Source organism: Passer domesticus, chromosome 6, assembly GCF_036417665.1.
Source record: "Passer domesticus isolate bPasDom1 chromosome 6, bPasDom1.hap1, whole genome shotgun sequence".
NCBI lineage: Eukaryota > Metazoa > Chordata > Aves > Passeriformes > Passeridae > Passer > Passer domesticus.
The window spans coordinates 42,938,030-42,959,053 of record NC_087479.1 but is presented as its reverse complement, the minus strand read 5'-3'; the positions used below and the strand labels follow the sequence as shown (position 1 = coordinate 42,959,053).

Sequence of the window (21,024 nt, the reverse complement as noted above, 5' to 3'; positions counted from 1 at the left end):
GGTGGGCAATATTCATTGGAAATGCTAAAACAAGGGCAGAAGTTTGTATTTGCCACTCCTGCTTCTGCATTTTAGGCACTGGATTATCACCGCTTGTCTTTATCTTTCCTCTGAATGAAAATAAAATAGGTGAACACTAAGAGGAATGAACATGAATATTTTCCGTAATTGTAAAAAACCCTCATTAGTGAACTGAAGAGTAAAAACTTGGTTGATTTAAAAATTCAGATCATAACTTTGGAGGAAGTTTACCTAAGCTAAACTGCAACAGCAAATTTTTCTGTTCCAATAATACCTTTGGCTAAGTAAAACTTGTGATATATGCCTGGATCTATTAGTGACAGATATATTTTATTATAGGAATTAATCATATAATAAAGATCAATCATTTGTTCTCTTTCATTTTTAAAACCAGAAAGACTTGAATGCTTGTTAAGATTCTGAGGGAAGAGGAGTAATTTATGTCAGTCATTCGATATCAGATTTTGTAAGAAAGACTAAATAAAGCATTTTTGAAAACTAGACACAAAGGCCAGATTGTTCTACTACAGAACAATTTTGCTCCTGTTCCATCACTGAATCTGGGATGCACTATTTTCTGTGGAGTAACTGGAGTAACTGGCAATTCTCATTCTATCACACTACAGTAACAGCGTGTCCTTTCCTACATCTTCAACCTTGAGGTATGTTTATCAGCATCCTTAATATTTTTGGTTTGACAACACAGCTCCAGGAAGTGTAAGATTGTGGCACGCATCTGTGAGCTGTTTAAATGCATTTACATAGATTTATTTCTTCACTTAGTGACATCATACAAAGAGTTCCAACACATGTAATAGAAATTTGATAACATCTTCTAGATGATTGAGACATTTTTGATTCATTTTCCTGGCAGAGGACAGGAAAATAGATGTCAAAATGCTGATACCCTCTAGACATTTTTCTTCTACCTGTATCCATTAATAATGCATTTTAAACATGGCAAAGCAGCTTTGATTTCTGTCTTGCAGTAACAGCTGAAATTAGAAGAAGATTACTATGTACTGTGAGTATGAAGGACAGAGAGAAAAATGCTTATCATTGACAAGGCAGAATCAGACAGAAGAAATGCAAGAAAGAAATCAAAACAAACTGTGCAATCTCAAAGATATTTCTTTTTAATTTTGTGTGTTAAATTTTCTCTAACAGGGAATGAATTAAGCTGACCTAAAATTTCCATTCATTTATTGTACAGAAGTAGTGGTGTTTTTACTTTCCTCTTATAGTCTGCAAAATGGGATTAAAGCAATAAAATTTAAAGTCACAGAAAAAGTATGCAAGTAGCAATTTATGTGCTAATTGTCTGTTCAGGATTTAAACAAGGCTGTATTCATAAATACCTGCCTTCACAAGGTGGTGTTCCTTTGCAGGATTTTGAACTCCTGTAAATCTATTTACCCAACATTGAAAAATCACAAGAAATTGTTTAAAAATAACCAGAATTCTGAAAATTCATGCTCTGTGTATTGGCTTAGAAGCTGTCATCATAATTTGGTGCTCTTTTCAAGATGAATACAACACTGAGAATTTTAAACAAGCCCTAGGGGTAGGAAAATATGTACACACAAATGAAAAACGAGTTTTTTGTTAAAAAATTTTACACTTGTATATGATACAAGAATAGATGAAAGTAGCATTGTATTTAGTATTATGTCCCTATACCACATATTATTGAGTCTACAAAGCCAGAAGTTGATTTTACAAGAGCTTAAAATATAGATGTCAGCAATATCTTAGGATTCTTGGAGTGTTAGGAGTTTTCTTTTATCCTTAAAGGCTGCCATTGCTCCAGACTGATCTCACAGGTATAACAATACCATCACAGATATCACAACCGTTCTTATGACACAGTGATGGGCATCATTTCTATATATGGCAAAGTGTGTCAGGAAGTTTTTGAGGCTTTACTAAAGTCATTGTGACTCCCAAATCTGTTACATCCTGTCTTTTCAGCTGTATCTGTTCAGGAGCTGCCAGATGAATGTAGTGACCAGAGGGCTGCACAGAGGTTTCCAGCCACAGCTCAACCTCCTTTGTATTGTGAGATGCTGAAAATAGCTTTGAGGGCAGCTAGGAGAAGCTGTACCCAGGTAACGAATTCAATGTCTTAGTAACACGGCTGCTTTCTGTTCAGCTGTTTTTTACTCCTTGGAAATAATATGAGTAGCAATTCAGTTTCCTGCATCCAAATATTTAAGTTAAAATAGTAGCCAAACTAATCTGCACAAAAAAGAATATGGAAAGAGATGTGGGAAGGACTGCAGGGTAGTCTCATTGTAAAGGAAATAAGGGTATTTGAATCTCAGAGAAATACTTCTATCCTTCTTGCAGACATTTTTCTAGTGTCCATCCTTAATAAAAAGAAGTAGAATAGAAATTTGTTGTTAAACATTAAATCTAAATCAATGGAATAAAAATATTGCATTCCAAGAGAACATAGATGAACCAATAAAGAGGGGGAAAAAACAAACAAAAGAAATAATAAATTTTTGTCTTAAAATTTACATGAACTAATGAGTGGAAAGATGTTCTTATTCTGTAATGAGTGCATGGAAACCCATGGGGAAATGGGTTAATGCATTAATTTAATCAGTATCTCAACATATGTGATATCTGTCCAAGAAAAGTTATTTATAGTATCATGCAGGATGTTGTGTGGGCTGATGGTGCATTGGAAATAACACTAATGGCCTTCTCATGTACAAGCCCTCCCTATGCTCCTAAAAACTGGATGTGACCTTAAATCCACAGAGAAAACAAGAATGCAATCGAATTAAAACATATAAAGTAGCTAAAATGTGACTGTTATGATATGAGGCAAGCTGCTATTTTGCTAGGCTTTACTTTTTCCATTATTCAGAAGACATAAAGAAAACCAGTACCTGAGATAAAGGGTATGAAAAAGGGGTAAAGAAAATAAAAGCATGTTTGGAGGCAGCTAAGACAAGGCATAGCTTAGGATCCTTCTCAAGAAAAAGTCCTACAAAAATGTGTGGATTTGATTACTTATATCCCATAAGCTCTTAAATTGTAATTTATTTTACAGCAGAACACTAACCAAATGCAATATGGGTTTTCATTGCTACCAACTCAGCAAAACATCACATAATACTGACTTTACAATCACTTTTTACTCAGCTTGCATTGAAACTAATGTATTTGAATAAAAACATTCATCTCTATACACCTTTTCCAAAATTATGAACAAAGAAATTCTGTAGTGTAAAAAATGAAAGCAAAAATCCTATTAATATTAGAAGAATTTAATTTTAAAATACTAAATATTTCAGTTATTTCTCTGTCCTCCCTCAGAGAAAAATATTTAAATGAGAAAATCCTCTGTGGCTTTCAAAATTAACTGGCTCTCCTGTTGGCAGTCAAAGCTCAGAAGCCAGCTATTCTTTTCCATTAAAATAATCCCTCTATGTCCTAGAATGAAAATGGCTGGATTCATGGGGGCGAGCAACAAAAACCAATGGTGGCTTCAGTCCCTCTGCTAATTGATTTTAGTTAATCTTCTGAGAACTATTCTACTTTCTAAGTTTCATAACAATTAGATTCTGCATTACCTTCTACTGTACACTAGTGACAGCAAAAGAAAATAAAGTTTTTATGATCCCTGCATTAAAGCTGAAAATCAATTTGGGATGCCTTCCTAGATGGGTATGGTGCTGACAGACAAGAATTAACTGATGTTAATACAATCCTAAAAGTGTCTTGTGCCACAAAGAATTATATTATAGAGTTTAAAGTTTTATTAATCAAAGAAACACAGTAAAACTAAACAGGAAACAAAACAGCTAACTACTAGTTTAAGGAAAGAGTCGGAAAACTACCTTGTATTTATGAAACCAATGAAACATAGCACCATAGACAAAAGTAAACAAAAGTCCTAGCCAGAGTCTGTGGAAGCATCATACATTATTCATAGGATGCAATTGCACTACTGACAATCATTCCAAATCACTCCAAGAGCAACTGTGACAAACCTCTAGTGTTTGAAGATTTTTCATGACATTCACCAGAGGATAAATGAAAAATGATTAATTTATAACTTTTATACAGAACACATAATATTTTCAACTTTCTGAAGTCCTATTTACAACTTTATATTGAGAATGAGGATAGCAGGAACAGGGCTGGCAACATGAAGGCTTTGCAGGAACAGACCTTGTTGACTTGAGTCCTGATCATATTTATGCCTCCCTGAAGAATGCTGCAAGCAATTTCCCTCTCATTGGTCATGAAGTGTAACACACAGAGAATTTTTCAGAAGCAGAATTTTGTTAATAGTAATGTGGAAGTGAGAAAACATCAAAGATAATCTGAGACAGTAGTAAAAGTTGCCTTTTACTTTTCAGTTAGATTGTATATAAAGATTTGATTTTCCTGTTAAAGCCTCAGCCAAAGTTTGTCAGAGTGCTTTTAAACGATAAAAAAAGTGAAAAGTGCTCATACATTGAAGACAACTGTTAGTTTATATGACAGATTAAGGAACACTCTTTCTGTTCCATAAATTCTTTTTATGTAATATATTTCCATATTATTGTTAATATCTTGCCATCTGAAATACCTTCCTTTCAGGATAGCTTTTATTTTTATTCATCCTAATCAGAGGAGACAGTATTTTCTTTAAGTTCAGCACCATAAAAAGAGTTGGTTACACTGCCAATTCATAGATAAAATAATGGATAGAAATTACATGAAATACTATGTTGAGAAGAGTGCTGCCATGTTACTCTCAGTAGAGTCATTACTCTCAGATCTATGTTATATATTTATTTCCTAAACCTATTGACTCAATCTCTTTGGAGTTAAAGAGCTTGATTTAGTTGCATACTTGACTTGCTTTTTTTCTTTTTGATGACAGGTAGGAGGTGTGAGGTGATACTCCTCACAGCTTTTTTTCAGTACATTCTTAGACTACTGAAGTATCTGTTCCATCTGTGCCAAGGAAGCAAGAAAGGAAAAACAGGAAAACCATTAAGAAAGTGTATACACTAAAGTTCTGGTTGTTCAAACTGGTTTTATATGTCTCTACACAGATGTAAAGGTGTTGTAAATCTGGGCATTTGAAATCTATGCAGCAAAACACACCCTGAGTTCTCTGGATAAGAAACAGTGATAGATTCTGTGCCTGACTGACTTAAGCCAGCTATGATACAACAATACTGACCCTTATTATGAACAAAACCCGGATGTGAACTGACTTTTAGCCTCAAAAAAGAGCTTTTGGTTCAACTACTCCCTCTAAAAGTCTGGCATTTTCATTTCTGGGTTTTAGCTTTTATAAGAGAAACACTGGTCAAAAAGGAGATAGGAGCACTTTGCTGAATATGATTTTCCTGGTAAATTGAGGCATTTTCTATTGCTCTGGTCTTTAACCAGAGAGCAATCACAGCCAATTGAAGTCCCTGTTTTTTTCCTGCCAACTCAAACAGGTTTCACAGCTTGGAAAGCTGGGGCAGCAGCTTTGCCCTTTGCCAGTACTAGAGATATGAAATTATCCTGAGCAGAGACTGGAGTGAGAAGAAACATCAGGCATGCTGCAAACCCATGGACCACAATCACAGAGAAAAAATACCGTAAAAGGTTCAGCTCAGTGAGAAAATCATAAAGACCCTGGATGTTCTACACAGCATAGATTAGCACCATTTTTGCTTTGCTTCATTTCATCACTGAATCCAGCAGTGTTATGCAGCTTCCAACAGGCTTTTGAGCAATAGCAGCATTGTGGCTCTGAGCACTTCTGGCTCTGAAATAGAATGCAAATGTTGAAAACCTGCTGGCAATGGACATAACACACCCCCTCCCGTGTCAGCAGTGAGAGCCTCAGACATTTTGTGCTCTAGACACTTCCAGATGGCAAATCTTCAGATGCTCCTGATCTCTAAGACAAACTGAATCAGTGTGCTTCTGTGGGAATTGGGACTTGGAGGACTGTGGAGCTGCAAAGTGCAATTAGCTTATCATCCTGCAGTCAAGTTATGACATATACAGGTTTTAGCCCACCAGTTCACTAGCAGAATGACCAGCAGCACTTGCAAAAGACACACTTTGAGCTGGCTTCCTGCCAGCAGGTCTGAGCTGAGCTACCTATTTTTATTGATGAGGCAGCAAAGTCCTTCAATTCTGTGCTGCTTGTGCAAATATGCCCTTACATGCAATGGCAAGGAGCTGCCCTCTTTAGATCATTGGTGTCCCAGGCACCTGGGTGGAGGGTGCTGTGCCTGCTGTCACCTCTGCTCCTTGAGAGACAGTCCTGCAGGCAAATATAACTATGTCCTCTTTCAGCCTTGCTTATGGGAAAGTAGTACCTGGTCAAATAGGGAAACCCTTATTTCTCATTCATTGTACCATCACTTAAGGTCTTATACTCAATTTTATATTTGTCCTCTACTAGCTAGAGCTATATTGATGCATTTAACCCTCCTCTAGAAAAATAATGCTCTGTACCAATTCCCTTTTGTTGCAGTTGTTCTGTAAAATATCAATCAACTTTTTATTTGTGGATAGGAAAAGAAAGAAAGGAAATAAGGAAGTTAAATAAATTTTGGCATTAGGACATGCTTAAAGTGTTAAAACATGTTTACAATTCCAAATATTTCCCAGACATTGCTGTGAAAGCTTAGTGTTATTTAAAAATCCAAATACCCTGTGAAAGCTTTTTGAAGGGAAGGAGAGAATACCAAAACAAATCCATTTTTTAGGTGCCTTTTCTATCAGTTTGGAATCACAGTGACATGCTACCATAGGGGCTATTGAAGCACTGAAGAAAACTGCTTTCTTGATTTGAATTCTAGGCAGATGACTTAATCAAGTAAAATTACACTTTTAATGTTATCTTTCATTAATGGGAAGTTGGTTTTTTGTCTCACATTCAAACAGCTGCCTCCTTGGAGCAGAAATGTGCTCTTCAGGTGTCAGAGCCATACTCTGGTACAGCCCTCAGCTCTGCTCTGCGTCTGTGCCTGGTGATTTCCTGGAGCTCAGAAGGCAATTCATGAGGAAACAGAGTGGCATGGTTTTAATGAACGGGATTAAAGATTCTGGGTCAGGCAATCAGAGCAAAAAGGGGTCCCTCCTGATTTTGATGAAGTTTCAAGGAGCTAAATGCTGCAATAAAGGATGACTTTTGCAATTGCCTTTCTCTCTTATCATTAGATTAATGCTGAAAAAAGTGACACTTTAAAAGGTTTAATGCTGAGCTTAGAGCTGTAGCACTGCTGCTAAGTGGATGCTTTTCTTGTTGAAAGAGCAATGCAACAAGGAACCTCACATTGCTTCCTTTATAAATTGCAGGCTGATATCCATTTATAGTTCTCATTCTAGGTCATTACTGGGAATAGAGGATTGTAGTGTCCCCTCTTTTCATTTTCCATTGCTTCAATGACATTAACAGTTCCGAGTCAAGAATCCAGTCTTCTTACAACTCATGTGAAAAAGTCCCTTCACACAGCATCTGCATTTTGGTGTCTTGCTATAGGTTTCAACCTTGTTTATACACATTTTAACAGGATAATATGCTGCAAGTTTTCTCTTTATAACTCTCTGTCCCTGATTATTTGTCTAAAAAAAGATTTATCACATTTTAATTCTCTCTCCCAGAAACATGAGATTAAATAATACACTTTAAATACCTTTATGCTTCAGAATTATATCTCACACAACGCATTTCTAGAGATATTTTTATTCAAGCAACTTTTTTATTGACAGGTTGACAAGAATAATTTCAGTTCAAAGCAACTCTGTCTTTCTGATTCCAATTCTCTTTAATATTGTCTATTGGGTCTGGCTGAGATGGAGTTAATTTGCCCCATATCAGTCCTCACATTGCTGTGCTGTTTACTGGTAGGTGAAAGGGTGTGGAGAACACACTGGTGTTTTAGTTACTGCTGAGCACTCCCTACACAGCATCAGGGCTGCCTCACTAACTTCCTCTCACACACACCTGTAGTGTTGGGGTTGAGTAAAATCTTGGCAGGGGATGTAGGAACATATCCAGGACAGGTGATCCAAACTATCAAAGGAATATTCCATACCATGTAATAACTGATCAGACATACAAGCTAAGAGAAAGGAAGATGTGAGGGCTGCTTTTGCTTTTCTAACCTGCCTTTATCTTGACCAATAAATTTTCTTTTCCATCTTATTTTGTCCCCTCCCTGTCATTTTGAGGAGGGGAGTGATGGAGCACCTTGGTAAGCATCTCATATTCAGAAAAGGTCAGCACACCACATGTTGGCAGCAAAATTTTATTCATGTTTTAAATATTAAATATGGGCTATGGGACTTAAGGAAAATACTCTTTTAGTCCACTGCAACAACAACTATGAATGAAGCACAGGAGGGAAAAATTTTGAACTATGTAGTATCATAATAGCTCAATCTAAAAAAAAAAAAAAAAAACAAAAGATACTTTCGAGGCAGTATATTGCTCCGTCAGGATACAGCAATTTTTTTAGGGATGTTAAAAACAAATTCCAACCCACTTTGATTTCTGTTCCTCATGTTAAATGTATTTCTGTTTCTTAAATATACCCCTACGCGCAGAAAATAATTTTATTTTCTGCCTTTGTCCCTAGTTCAATAAGTTCTGTTTTCAAGCACTAAGTTTTATGTTAACCAGAGGAAACACCATGTCTTCACAAGATGGAAGGTGTTGCTTTGGGCTAAGGTAGGGCTAGCTGGCTGCTGGTTGGGGTTAAACCACAGGAGGAAGCACAATAACATGCTTTAATAATATTCTGTGTCTGGAATAAAAATAAAAGCAACTGTCTCCCAATGTTGTGTTCAAACAAATAGGAAGAGTCCTATACCTTTAAAACAAAGCCACAATGCAGCTTCTCTCTCTTCAGGGCATCCTATGTGTGCTTCATCTATGTAGTAAGTATATAGAGCAAACCCTTTCACTGAACTCTGTTAAAAGGAGAAATTTCACTCAAAACTCACATTGAAACCTACTTTTTTGCTGATACCATTGATGATGTTTCCTTAAGAGGACAAAATCACTCATTCACAGCAGGATGGGAGTGATAGAAGCAGCTTTGGTGGCACTTGGCTTCCAGTCAGGGTCAACCCACCACAAATTACCAATCACATTGGCTACCAAAGAGAGAAAAATCTCTGTTAATATTTCAACATTGATCAGAAGAAAGACAAAACACTTTCTCTTGAATTTTGCTCATCCTAGGGTGTAGAGGATAAAGAGACACCCTACCTTCCTTGGACTTTGATTCATATTATTTTTCTTACTTTTTCATCTTAGTCCCTGTTCCTTTCTCATGGACATATGGGAGTTTAACTCAAGATGCCAATCCTTCATGGCAGTTTATGTGCAAATACTTTAGAATAAGCATGACACTAGATATGCAGACCTTACATCTACATCTGAGCAACCTGTGGAAATCTACTATTTGATTCCTAATGGCATTGGCATGGGTCAGAAGGTTTGATGAGTTGTAGGGAACATTGAAATCCTCTTAGAGAAAAAACAGATCTCACCCAGCTTTAATGACAAGAAATTCTTCTATATTCACATTAGCTTAATTGAATCAGTGCAGATCAGCACTACGGGTTTTTGTATTTATTTTTTAAAGTGATGCTAGGAGATGTTACAGCAATCATTGAAGCCAGATCAAAGTTTTTTGTTTTTTTTTTTTTTTAATTAAATTCAAGTAAAATTTTGGAATTAATTTTTTCTTTGGTTAACATTTTGGACATTATTCAAGGGGTAAGAATAATATTGATAAGATACAGCAAGCCTATAAAATGTGCAAAGTTAGTTTGCTAGTTTTGGTTTGGTTTGTTTTAGAAGTCACAAAATCCAACAAAAAGATATTAGCAATAGGATATTAAACGCCACATTGCAATGCAAGCTTTCTTTTCAGTCTTTCTCAAATTAGTCATTCTCAGCTTGTCTCACTTGTGGGTTCTCTCCCCACACCAGAGGAGTAGCATTGGTTGCTCCCAGCAGTAGCACTGCAATCCACTAAGCTGTGACTCCAGCAGCTGAATGTAGCTCTGCTTACAAGAAACTAGTTTCCTCTGATCTTAAAATTGAAGAAATTAAACAGGACAGCTCTTAAAACCCTGTCGCCCCCTGCTGCTCAGAGAGCTGAGGACTGACTTGTCTGAATTAGAGTTCCCCATTAGTGATGGTGTAAGTGGATTTCATGCTCCGTGCTCACCTCAACCTGCCGAGACTCCGTCTCTATCTGCAAAGCCTCTCCGCCAATTTCCTTCACAGCTCAAAGCTTAATGGGCCATTCAGGAGCTAGACTGCTCTTCACTGGCCCTACAAATAATAATTTCTATAAGCCTGGGACTTTTATCCACAGGTATTCCCCTCTCTACAGCCTGATAATTCACCTCTAATTACTGCTGCATGAACACCACCATTCTCTCAGGCTCAATTCCATATCCTTTCTCCTCTGTGCCACTTGGCACATCAGAAAATCAATAGATGGCTAAGGCAAGGTCTCCCAATACTCTGCCTTCACCAGATGTATTCTTCCTTAGCAATTCTAATGCTTGCTTCTATTTGCTTTTCCCAGTCTGTGAGCTGCCTTTTTTATTCCTTGTGCCTGATCTGATTCCAGACTGTTTCAAACTTGATCTCAGGTCTTTTTTTGAATGCCCTTGAATGAACCTCTTCTGTGGCCATGTGAGACTTCAGAATCTTGTCACAGATTTTCACGTCCTAATTGTGTAACAAATGGTGATGTTGTTCCACAATTAACCTTCATTTGCATGGTACCACTTCTTACACATGATAATGACATTTGTACTGATGTAATTCTATGTATAGTTTGATTAGGTGATTTTAATACAATTATACAAATACACAGTAAAAGATTCCCAGTAAAATTATGACTAGGTAACTATTAGACTTTTTAGACATTTTGGATAATGAGATATTTCTTATTTATCCTTATTTAAAGTTGATAAAATAAAAGAAAAAAAACAAAACCCAAAAATTTATATAAATTCTTTCCAGTAGAAGGGATTGCTTACATTGTGAGATCAAATGCTTCTTATATGCATTCTCATTTTAGTAGTCATAGCAAAGGTTCAACAGCTCTAAATTGAAAGCCCTACAAATAAACTAGTTAAGTTGATAATTTTGAAAACTGTAGTTTTCTAAAGAATTTCCTCTGAGTAAACCAAGGTCATAATCTCATACAGGGAGTTTCAAATTAACAAAATATTAACATACATTAACACACATTAATGTGGTAATATTTACATCTTAAGTCCCGGTCAATGATAATTGTGGTGGATTTGTGTAATTTTTCCTACTATGTATATGTATGTCTTCAGCTAGAAAAGACCAGGTGGTGCTGAAACAATTCTGATGCATTTATGTACAGATAAAGAAAGCTTTAGTATTCTGCTTGGCTTGGATAAGACTTTCTCTATAAGATCAGTACAAGGAGTAATTACCTGCCTGAGAGAATTTCTGAAATCGGTTTTCTAGCAAACTGACTGTATCCTATTATTTCCTCCACCACTCTCAAGACATGTTTTGTGTCAATGTACCCTGCTCAAACAAGCAACATCACACTGAAGCAAAGGATCTTGCCTGAAAGGTTAAGATTTCAGTGCTGTGAGGAAATGAGTGACCACAGGACATTGAACTGTGTCCATCCTTCATCAGCTCCACAGGAGGAGCATCCCAGCTCCTTGCTGACTGACTCCTTCCTCAGACATGCTGTACAGCCACCTCTTGGTCCCAGCTGTGTACAAACAGCCTAAAAACTGCTTCTCTCTCACCAGGTGTTGGCTGCAGGTGAGGGCAACTCAATCTCCAGTTAGTTGTCACAAGGGAAAAAGTTAATTTCTACTTTTTTCTGGGCAGATAATCATTAGAATGTCATGAGTTGGAAGGGACATTCAACACCATCCAGTTCCAATCCTGTGGGCAGGGACAGCTTCCTCTAGACCAGGTTGTTCAAAGCCCCATCCAGCCTTAAACACTTCTAGGGATGGGGCATCCACAGCTTCCCTGCACAGCCTGTTCCAGCATGTCACCATCCTCACAGTGAAAAGTTTTTTCCTAATATTTAATCTAAACCTCTCCTTTTCTAGTCTAAAGCAATTCCCCCTTGTCCTGTCACTACATGCCCTTGTAAAAGTCCTTCTCCAGCATTCTTGTGAGCCCCCTTTGAGTGCTGGAAGCTCTGCCTAAACTTCTCTTCTCCAGGCTGAACAACCCCAGCTCTCTCAGCCTGTCCTCACAGGACAGGTTCTCCAGCCCTCTGATCATTTTTGTGGCTTCCTCTGCACTCACTCCAATAGGTTCACTTTTTTCCTGTGTTTGGTCCTCCAGAGCTGGAAAAATTGTGTAAACTACATAGTTTTTGTGGATCTGAGGGTTTAAGCTGTAAATGTGAAATCTTTAATGCAAAATAGAAGGAAAAACAAACATCAAGAAATCTTACAAAGTAGAGAACATTAGAGCATGTATGAAGGGGAAAGCATTGGTTGACAGGGAAGGACTAAATGGGACTAAATCAAATGGAACTGTAAGGGCACAATTTCAGTACATACACTGTGAAATACTGAGCATGAAATAACAGTAATATTTGGAACTGATATATTATTCCTCATTCTTTTTGAAAGTTTTATGTTGTTTTATTAAAGTAGGAAGATTTTTTTTTAATTTTTACTGAGATTAGTAAGATATTATTGAAAATGGATAGCAGTTTCCTGGCCAAGGGATTACAAACTCATAGTAAGTAGTGGGTGCCTCATTTCTGGATGTACAACTGTAGACTTCTTTTGAACTGAATTTCACCAAAATTACTCAGAAAAAGTATTTTGAAAATCAATTCCTTTCAAGAGTCTCCATTTGTGTAAACAAAAATTAAAGCAGCTGAAACCACCAAAGAACTGTTTTGAAGCATGTCCCAAAGCTTAAGAGGCATTTGCTTGTTTAACAGTATAGGACTTACATGTGGGAAACTAAGAAGTCTTTCCTCCTGTAAAAATAGTCAAGACAAATGAGGAAGGCAAGTGACAGGTTTTTAAAAAAGTTTATTTGTACTTACTAATACATGCTTTTCTTTTTCTTGCATGTGACTTAATATGCCTTAACTCAAAAGATAGGTATGGCCCAGATGACTTATACATAAGGTTCTTCTCCAGCCTCAAGATATTTGATCTTTAGTTAAGTGAATATTGTAAAGAGCTTGCTAAGCCCTTCCCTGTAAAATAGCTACATTTTAGTAGAGATACTAAGAACATACAAGAAATCCAATATATTAAATCACTACATCTTGAGAAACTGTAATGCCCTCAAGGAATATGCAGATAAATTGGCAGAAAAATGAATATTCTAGTGAAAGAAAGGTTAAAATTGAAAAAAAAGCAGCATTGTGAAAATTATGTGGAAAATATTGAATTTGTTATATACTTTATAAGGCCAGTTGTCCTGCCTATAAATAGTTTATTTTTTATTTTACTTGAGTGAAAAATAATTTTCATTCTCTTTTTTAAAATGAACAAACAGAAAATGAATAGACCTTTTCCCTCGGTACAGGTGAGATCTGCATAGTTAAAAAATGTATGAAAATGATTAAGAATTATTTTTAGGAAAGACATGAAACCCACAGGGAAATCTTTTTGTATAACAGTAAGACTAAAGTACTACCATCTCTATTATTTATGTCCATCAGGAAACCACTGAGCTAAGGGAATGGGTCAAGAAATGGATGGGCTTCATGAAGTTTTGGATCAAAAACTTTCAGACTTCCTGAAGGTTACAATGCAAGCCTGTGGACTGTGCTGTAAACTTAAACATTGTCATACATTTTGCCAAATATTTTAGATGCACCAGAGAATTTTAATATCTTTTACAAGTGCTGTACAGCAAAATCAATGGTAGCTTGACAGATTTTTCCACTTACGGGTGAATGGTTAAGTATTTTATTTTCAACAGTATCATCTTCTTACACAGGAGGCCCAAAGAAGAATTTTTAATTAGCTCTTCTATAAAATTAGTCTTTTCATTATGCATTCTAGCCTAATCATACATGGATCACTAAAATGGATAAACTTTGGGATATCAGCTTTTAGCATTAAGAAATCTGGTGCATCAAAACAGTGTTTAAACAGAGAGAAAGTTAGTACCTACCTGTTTATCCATTAAATGCCTTCCAGGAATTTTGTTTGGCAAAAATACAGGTGTTACTTTTGCTGATTTCTCCTCAGCTTTCCAATGACCTCAAATCATGCTGATTGTTTCAGCAGGGGAACATAGAGACTATTCTTCAGTTTACCCTTCCAAAATAATAGAAAAAAGCATTTCTGAATATATTATGTAGCAAAAAATTATCTTGCAAATTGCTCAGCAGTGACCATAAGCCACCAGTTGAGAATATTCTTTATAAGGCTAAAATGTGAAGAACAATTTCTATATGTTACCATTTAGGTTTTCATCATCACGCTTTCAGTGGTCTTTGAATACATTGCATCTCTTTTGAGCTACAGACCTGAAAAGACTGAACTTTCATTTTCATTTTAATGCACTTTCTTCATGGGACAGATGAAAAGAAATGCTATCCAGAGCAAATTTGCCCCACAAAAAGAGGCTATAGTCTTAAATAAACTCATCATGTAAATGTTAAATATGAGATGTAATGGATAATTATCTGACCGCTTTCACAAAAAAACCCTAATGCAGCATCTAACCTTGCTTTATAGCACAGTCTGTCTTCATTTTCACTAAGGCACTGTTCAAAGGACTGCTCGTAGTTCCTGCCACAGTCCTGTTTCAGGCAGAGTGAATCCTCGGTTTTGGAGAGTGACATGAGTTCCAAAGCTGACAGCTTTCCCTGCCAGCACCACGGGCTCTACATAGGCTCAGGTAAACTGCAGACCTGGGGGCAGGCTCACGGCACCCCAGACTGTCACATCCAGTGCACAAGTACCCCAAATAAACGGCTTTACAGAAAGCTGCTCTTAGCCAGAGCCACAGACACAAAACAGGCATGGAGACAGGTATTACTTCTGGGCTACATTCACCTCTGGATGTTACAAAAGAAAAGTGAAGGTCACTCTTTCCATTAGATTCTTTCAGGCATGAATGCATTGGTATGTGCATATTTTGAGACATTGTCTGAGGGAAGTGCACAGGATGGCAGGAGTGAAAATTAATATAAAACAGCAGAAAATGCACAGTGGCTACAATTTTATATTTCCCCGTTTTCAGAAAAATCACTAAAAATAATTATGAGATTTTAATTTAAAGAAATATATGTGCAGAATTTCTTTATAATAGAAATTATATTGTGTGGTTCTTTAGACATGCAGTACAGTCATATGCAGAACTGTGGTTTTAAGATATGATTTTATTCAAATATGGACATTTGAAGTGTAAATGGAAAATTTTCACACCTTGCTGACACTGTTCTGCAGTTTCAGTGACAAAGAACTTCTCTGAAATGTTTCACATAGATCTTTGTTGCAACATGGGAATCACTCCTGTTGAAAAATGCGCATTTTAAATTTTAGTATACAATATAATAGTATATAGAGCATAGAACATAACATAACTTTGCAATATTGTTGCAATTTTACTCACTGGATATTGTCATTAAATTAGTGATGTAATTATGTTAAACATAAAAATTCTGAGATGTTATATTCTGTGATAGACATAGCGATTTCCTGTTCTTCAGTTAAAAAGAAAAATTCAGATGTGCCAGAAGCAAGTTTCACAGAAAAATTGACTTGTCCAGTTCTTGGTATAAAATAATTAAATAAACATGAAAGAAGAATAAATCCCTTTATAAAACACTCATGAAAGACTTCATATCCTGAAGTTGCTCAATTTATGTAAGGGGTGACTTTTGTTTTAACATCTGCCAGTCTTCATTGTCATACTGCAGAAGCACATCTTTATGTATAAGCAGAGAAAAAGGCTGACAAGGTCTTTGCCAATATGGAAATCTATTCTTTGATCTTTTTGCCCACAAAGGGTGATGAAAAAACAACACTAATTCGCCTTTTGTACTTTATGGTTGATGAAACATTACCAGTTGTCAGAGGATTTTTAAGTATTCATGAATACTAGTGCTCTACAACATGGATAATACAAGTGCACTTGATTATTTATAACCCAAGACATCAAACTGGAGGCTCTGAGCCAGACAAGTATTTAGTTTACATTCTGGCTCTTTATTCTGTTTTGCTTTTTTTGCTTATTTGTTTCTCCATTGCCTTCCATTCCTGAAATGAATTCATTGCTGAGAAGCATTTGTAAATCAAAGACCAGTCTCATTTCCTTGCTGGCTTTCTCTCTGTGTGTTGTTTTAAGCTGGCTGTGCTCTGCTCACATGCATTTGAAGTTCCTCTTCAGCACTATCAAGTGAAGTGATGCCATTTTCTACATTAAATTGTGGCTCTGTTCTTGTGAAACTTGGCAACTGGAAAAACAAGTGTCTTAATTAAAAACTTATTTTTTAGATTCTTGTGAATTCATAGTGGTTAAAAATATTTATAAAACCCTTAACATTGTTTTTGTGGAATTTAATGTAATTCAAATATCATTCACACAATCTATAGTGATATTATGGAAGATACTTCTTAGATCACAAAATGCAGGATATGTTGGGCAACAGCTGTGCCCGTGATTTATTTGCCCACATTGTGGTGATACTGTCCTAATACTTCTCCCTGTGCCTCTTGGGGATGCTTCTCACTTTTAGGACTTCTATAGTCCATTTAGTTGTATTTCCATGACATTTTAAAACTGAAGTTCATAGGTTGGTTTTGTCTTCTGGCTGCATCTCCATTAATTAATCACCAAAATTAATTTCTAATACAGTCACTTTAGCAATGCCAGCATCTTTATTTTTATTTCTTTGGGTTTATATCTTGAGTTTTTTGAAATTATTTTCCCCTTGTGATTGATTGATAAGAATCTTGATATCATCTCACTATATTTTCACTGATGCAACAGTACCCTTCATATCTTTTATCTCTTACTCTTTTTGACAATTTGTTTCAATGTAGTATTTTTTAATGAATCCTGATTTTATTCAATTGTGCCTTGCAACTTTTTGGTAGACCTGCTGAAGCTTCTTCTGTAATTAGAGTATTTAAAAGTTCTCTCCCTCTGTTGTCTGTGTACTCTCCGGTACTAAAAATGGTATGAATTTTCACTGCAACATTTTTTGTGTCATCAAGAGAGTTTAGATAAGTAAATGAAAGCATCCAATTTGTATCTATAGATCTATTTCAGTAACACATATGACTAACATTGGGAAATATTATTGCTCTATCAAATTTTTTCAACATTAGGTAATGAGTGTAAAATTATTTAAACAGGGACAGAGGGAAGTGAGAATAACAACCAAGAATGAAACTGATACACAACAAGATATAAGCCTGCACCAGGACCATGTATTTTTAATTTCAAAAATCAAAAGAGTTTTTCTTGTTGTCTATAATGTTCATTAAAATCTATTCATATTTTTTGCCAAGTTTTAACATTTCATTTGTAATTACTATTGTGCCACGTTCCATTGTATTTTGCTTCACATGTAGACTGTTTTCTTTCAGACTTCTTTATAAATTACTTTTATCTTGCAGTGCCTAAAGACAATCTGTTCTACAATCATTCTAGAAAACAACTGCTTAATTAGTTGGTTGTATCTCCTCATCCTGTATCCTTTCCTGGCTTTGTCTCCATTGAGGTTTAACCCCAACCAGCAACTAAGTACCACACAGCTCATTCCCTCACTATCAGGACTGGGGAGACAATTGGAAGAGTTAAAGTAAAAAATAAAATAATGGGTTGGTATAAAGACAGTTTAATAGGGAAAAAAAGAGCTGTGCATGCAAGAAAAGCAAAACAAGGAAATCATTCACCTCTTGAGCAGGTGTTCAGCCATCTATAGGAAAGCAGGACTCTGTCATGCATATCATTTGCTTGGGAAGACAAATGCCATCTCTCCAGAAGTTCTCCCAATTTGTTCTTCTCCCCCTGGCTTTACGTGCTCAGCATGATGCCATATGGTCTGGAATATCCATTTGGTCAGTTGAGCTTGGCTGTCCCAGGTATGTTCCTTCTCAGCTTCTTGTGCACCCCTAGCCTTCTACTGGAGGGGTGATACAAGATGCACAAAAGCCCCTGATGCTGGGTAAACATCATTTGGCAATAACAGAAACTTCTCTATGTTATCAACACTATTTCCAGTACCAATCCAGACACAGTCTTATACTAGTCCTTCTGAAGAAAATTAAATCTGCCTCAGACAAAACCTTATGAAGCTCACACAAAGCATAATTTTGATTGTGTTTTAATAGAGCTTATTCTCTGCACAGCGTTGTGAGTAATGTTGGGATCTTCTACTTGTCATTTGGTCCTTTTAAACCCAGCAGAGATTACCACACAGGCTGAAGCTGAGAAAGCTAAAGGCAGTGGAAGTGAAAAGCCAAAGGGAAGGAGCTGTTAAGCTGGAAGATGATAGTAAGGTAGTGTAGCTACCTCGAAAGGGTAACTATTCTACCCTGAGTTAACAGAGAGCAAGAAATAACACATCTGCAATAATAAGTGAGCCCTGAAGAGCTAAGCAGGGGAAGGAGAAAAAGATTCAGCTCAGAGAAAGCAATCCTGCATAGAGACTCCTTGCAGCATCTTAGAAATATGGAGTACATGACTGTTTGGTGAGTGCTACTTTCAATTATATAGGTAGCTGAGCCTTTTAAATTTAAACTTCAGAGATAACTTACAGATGAGCATTGAAAAGGTGTGTAAATCTCTATGTGTGTGTTATCGGTAACTCTTTGCAGGGCAGTTCTCTCAGCAGCAGTGTGTGAGCTGAAAAACTGCCTGGATTAGACACTGATGTGAACAATAGTCCAATAACATCCATAGCCATGGGAAAAAGTAAATTGTGTGGGAAGGATTAGTGTTGCAGCAGCTGGTGGTGTAGCCGAGGGCTGCAGGAAAGCTTTTGGAGTAGAGCTGCATTGCTTGCATATTGATGGTTTAGCTTGCATATCCTGTATCCTGTATCCTGGGGCTGCAGAAATCAAAATTCCTTAAAGTGGTGTTTAGGACAAAGAGATTTATTGACCATATCTTCAGCATCTGAATAAACAGACTTTTCTCAGAATCTTAGATTCCTCCCTGGCATGCACAATGCCTAGTGTGACAGAGGAACGCATTTCCACAGATTTTCTAGTTCTTTCTTCTGAATTTTTTTTATCTTGTCAGGACTGACAAGAATGTTGTCAAGACATTGAATCTGCACAGCCTTAGTCCTCCTGACTCCAAACTGCTTTGCCCACTGTGCTGTAAAAGGGGGCACTCTTCTGCTTTCTTCACTCCTTCTCTCCCTCCCTCCTTCTCTGTCCCCCTTCTCCAAGGTTAGACACCTGCAGTTGTCTCCCACATTGAGGAGTGACTTTTCTCCAGCAAAGATCTCAGCTAAATTCCATTGGCCTGAGGTCTGTCTAGAGAAACAGTGTCTAACTGGGTGTGCTTTAAATTTAATAGAGCTGTAGAAGCCTACTGCAAATGGCTTTGGAGAGCTACTTAACTGACCTGGGCCACCAAATAAAGTGGGAAGAAAGGAAGTCTCTCTCAGAAGGCTTTTACCTTTCTTTTTAACTAGGTGTGCTAAGCTTTCCAAGCGGGTCAATCAATCCTAATAAAAGGTGAAAAATCCTAGGAAGTGTATACGGCATCAGAGGAAATGGAGTCTAGTGTATTTACTCCAACAAAATTCATCCACTTAACAAAGCCATATATTTCTGTACAAGCAAAAAAGCATTCAGAGCAGAGATGTGTTAGGTTTATTACACTGAAAATATTTGGTGCTAGCAGATTACATTTACAGATGCAAGTTTTTATGTCCTGCTTTAAGGCACAATTTAAAACATTATTTTCAATATTTTGTTCCTTGCCGGAGACAATAATAAACTTTAAAGAGCTTGAAAGTATTCATCCTAGCCATAGCATCTGATTTAACTTTGAAAAAGCATATCTGTTCAGCAGGGGTGGAAATAGTAATTTTATTAAACCTGTAATTTAGTGGTGTTTACAATTCAACCTAGACTGTTTATAAATATGATATTAACTGGTCAAGCAACTACATGCAGAAATTCCATAATATTTCTGCCCTGTAATTTTTGTGTCCTGCCATTGCTCTCTTCAATACAAACATGAAAAAGTGTTCTACATTCAAAATAAAGCTGCATTAACACAGTTTATTGTGTTTCACTTGCACATTATGATGTAACATCTTTAAAACATTCACAGAATTTTGAGATATTAAATGTAGCTATGTACCTTGAAAGATACTAAGCCAATTTCTGTCTCAGCATAAGTCAAATCAACTCGAAATAATAAAATATTGCAGACAAATAGGGCTAAAATTATTTAAAACAGCCAAAACTATTCTCTCCCTAGAGAATATTTCTACAGGAAATCAAATTATAACTCAGTCAGCACAGTGGAAACAAGAAGAAATTTTTTGTAAATATGCTAACAATGAAATGTAAACAACCACACCCTCCCCCCCCCCCCTCCACCCCGTCCCGAATACAACAAATATAAGGAAGAAAAATAAAGACAGAAAGAGACAACTGAAAGCTCTGGGAAATTCTTAGAGACAGAAATGTTCCCTGAACCCTTTGTATTTGCCTTGCAGGTCTCTGTCTCTGCCAAGGAACAAAGGATGGCTTTGAATATTGTCCAGTTTGTGTTTCAGAGGGTTGATGCAGTCCAGTTTAGCTTCGTCAGTAACAGAAGCTGGGGATATAGAACCATGCACCTTAGCTTTTCAAACAAGCAAACTCTGCTTCACTACGGGAAAAGGAGAGGATAAAAAGGTTTTTTTTCATAATTATTCACAGTGTCATTTATAAGATGGGCTACTGATGAGACAGTAACACATGTGTGAAAAACTGCCACAAATTTTCTTGAAAGAAGACATGAAAAATGCTTTGGAAGGGAAAAAAAGAACAAGC

The 21,024-nt window shown here is 36.6% G+C and overlaps 2 long non-coding RNA genes across 7 annotated transcripts in view; one reads left to right on the top strand and one right to left on the bottom strand.

The window, feature by feature from the left end:
• The first annotated feature begins 553 nt into the window (after nucleotides 1-553).
• LOC135303316 (uncharacterized) overlaps nucleotides 554-21,024 on the top strand; it is a 33,283-nt gene continuing 12,812 nt past the window's right edge. Inside the window, exons 1-2 of the long non-coding RNA XR_010364782.1 lie at nucleotides 554-683; nucleotides 1,993-2,129. This is a non-coding gene — a long non-coding RNA (uncharacterized LOC135303316). The remainder of the gene's footprint in view (nucleotides 684-1,992; nucleotides 2,130-21,024) is intronic.
• Nucleotides 9,108-21,024, bottom strand: part of LOC135303314 (uncharacterized) — a 159,227-nt gene continuing 147,310 nt past the window's right edge. Inside the window, exons 4-8 of one of the 6 annotated variants that reach the window (XR_010364777.1) lie at nucleotides 17,917-18,146; nucleotides 16,380-16,469; nucleotides 15,439-15,525; nucleotides 14,177-14,322; nucleotides 9,108-9,144 (exon numbers count right to left, since the gene is read on the bottom strand). This is a non-coding gene — a long non-coding RNA (uncharacterized LOC135303314). Of the gene's footprint in view, nucleotides 9,145-12,996; nucleotides 13,248-14,176; nucleotides 14,323-15,438; nucleotides 15,526-16,379; nucleotides 16,470-17,916; nucleotides 18,147-21,024 lie in introns of those variants that run through there. The other 5 variants (XR_010364778.1, XR_010364776.1, XR_010364779.1 and 2 more) reach the window with 5 other exon arrangements.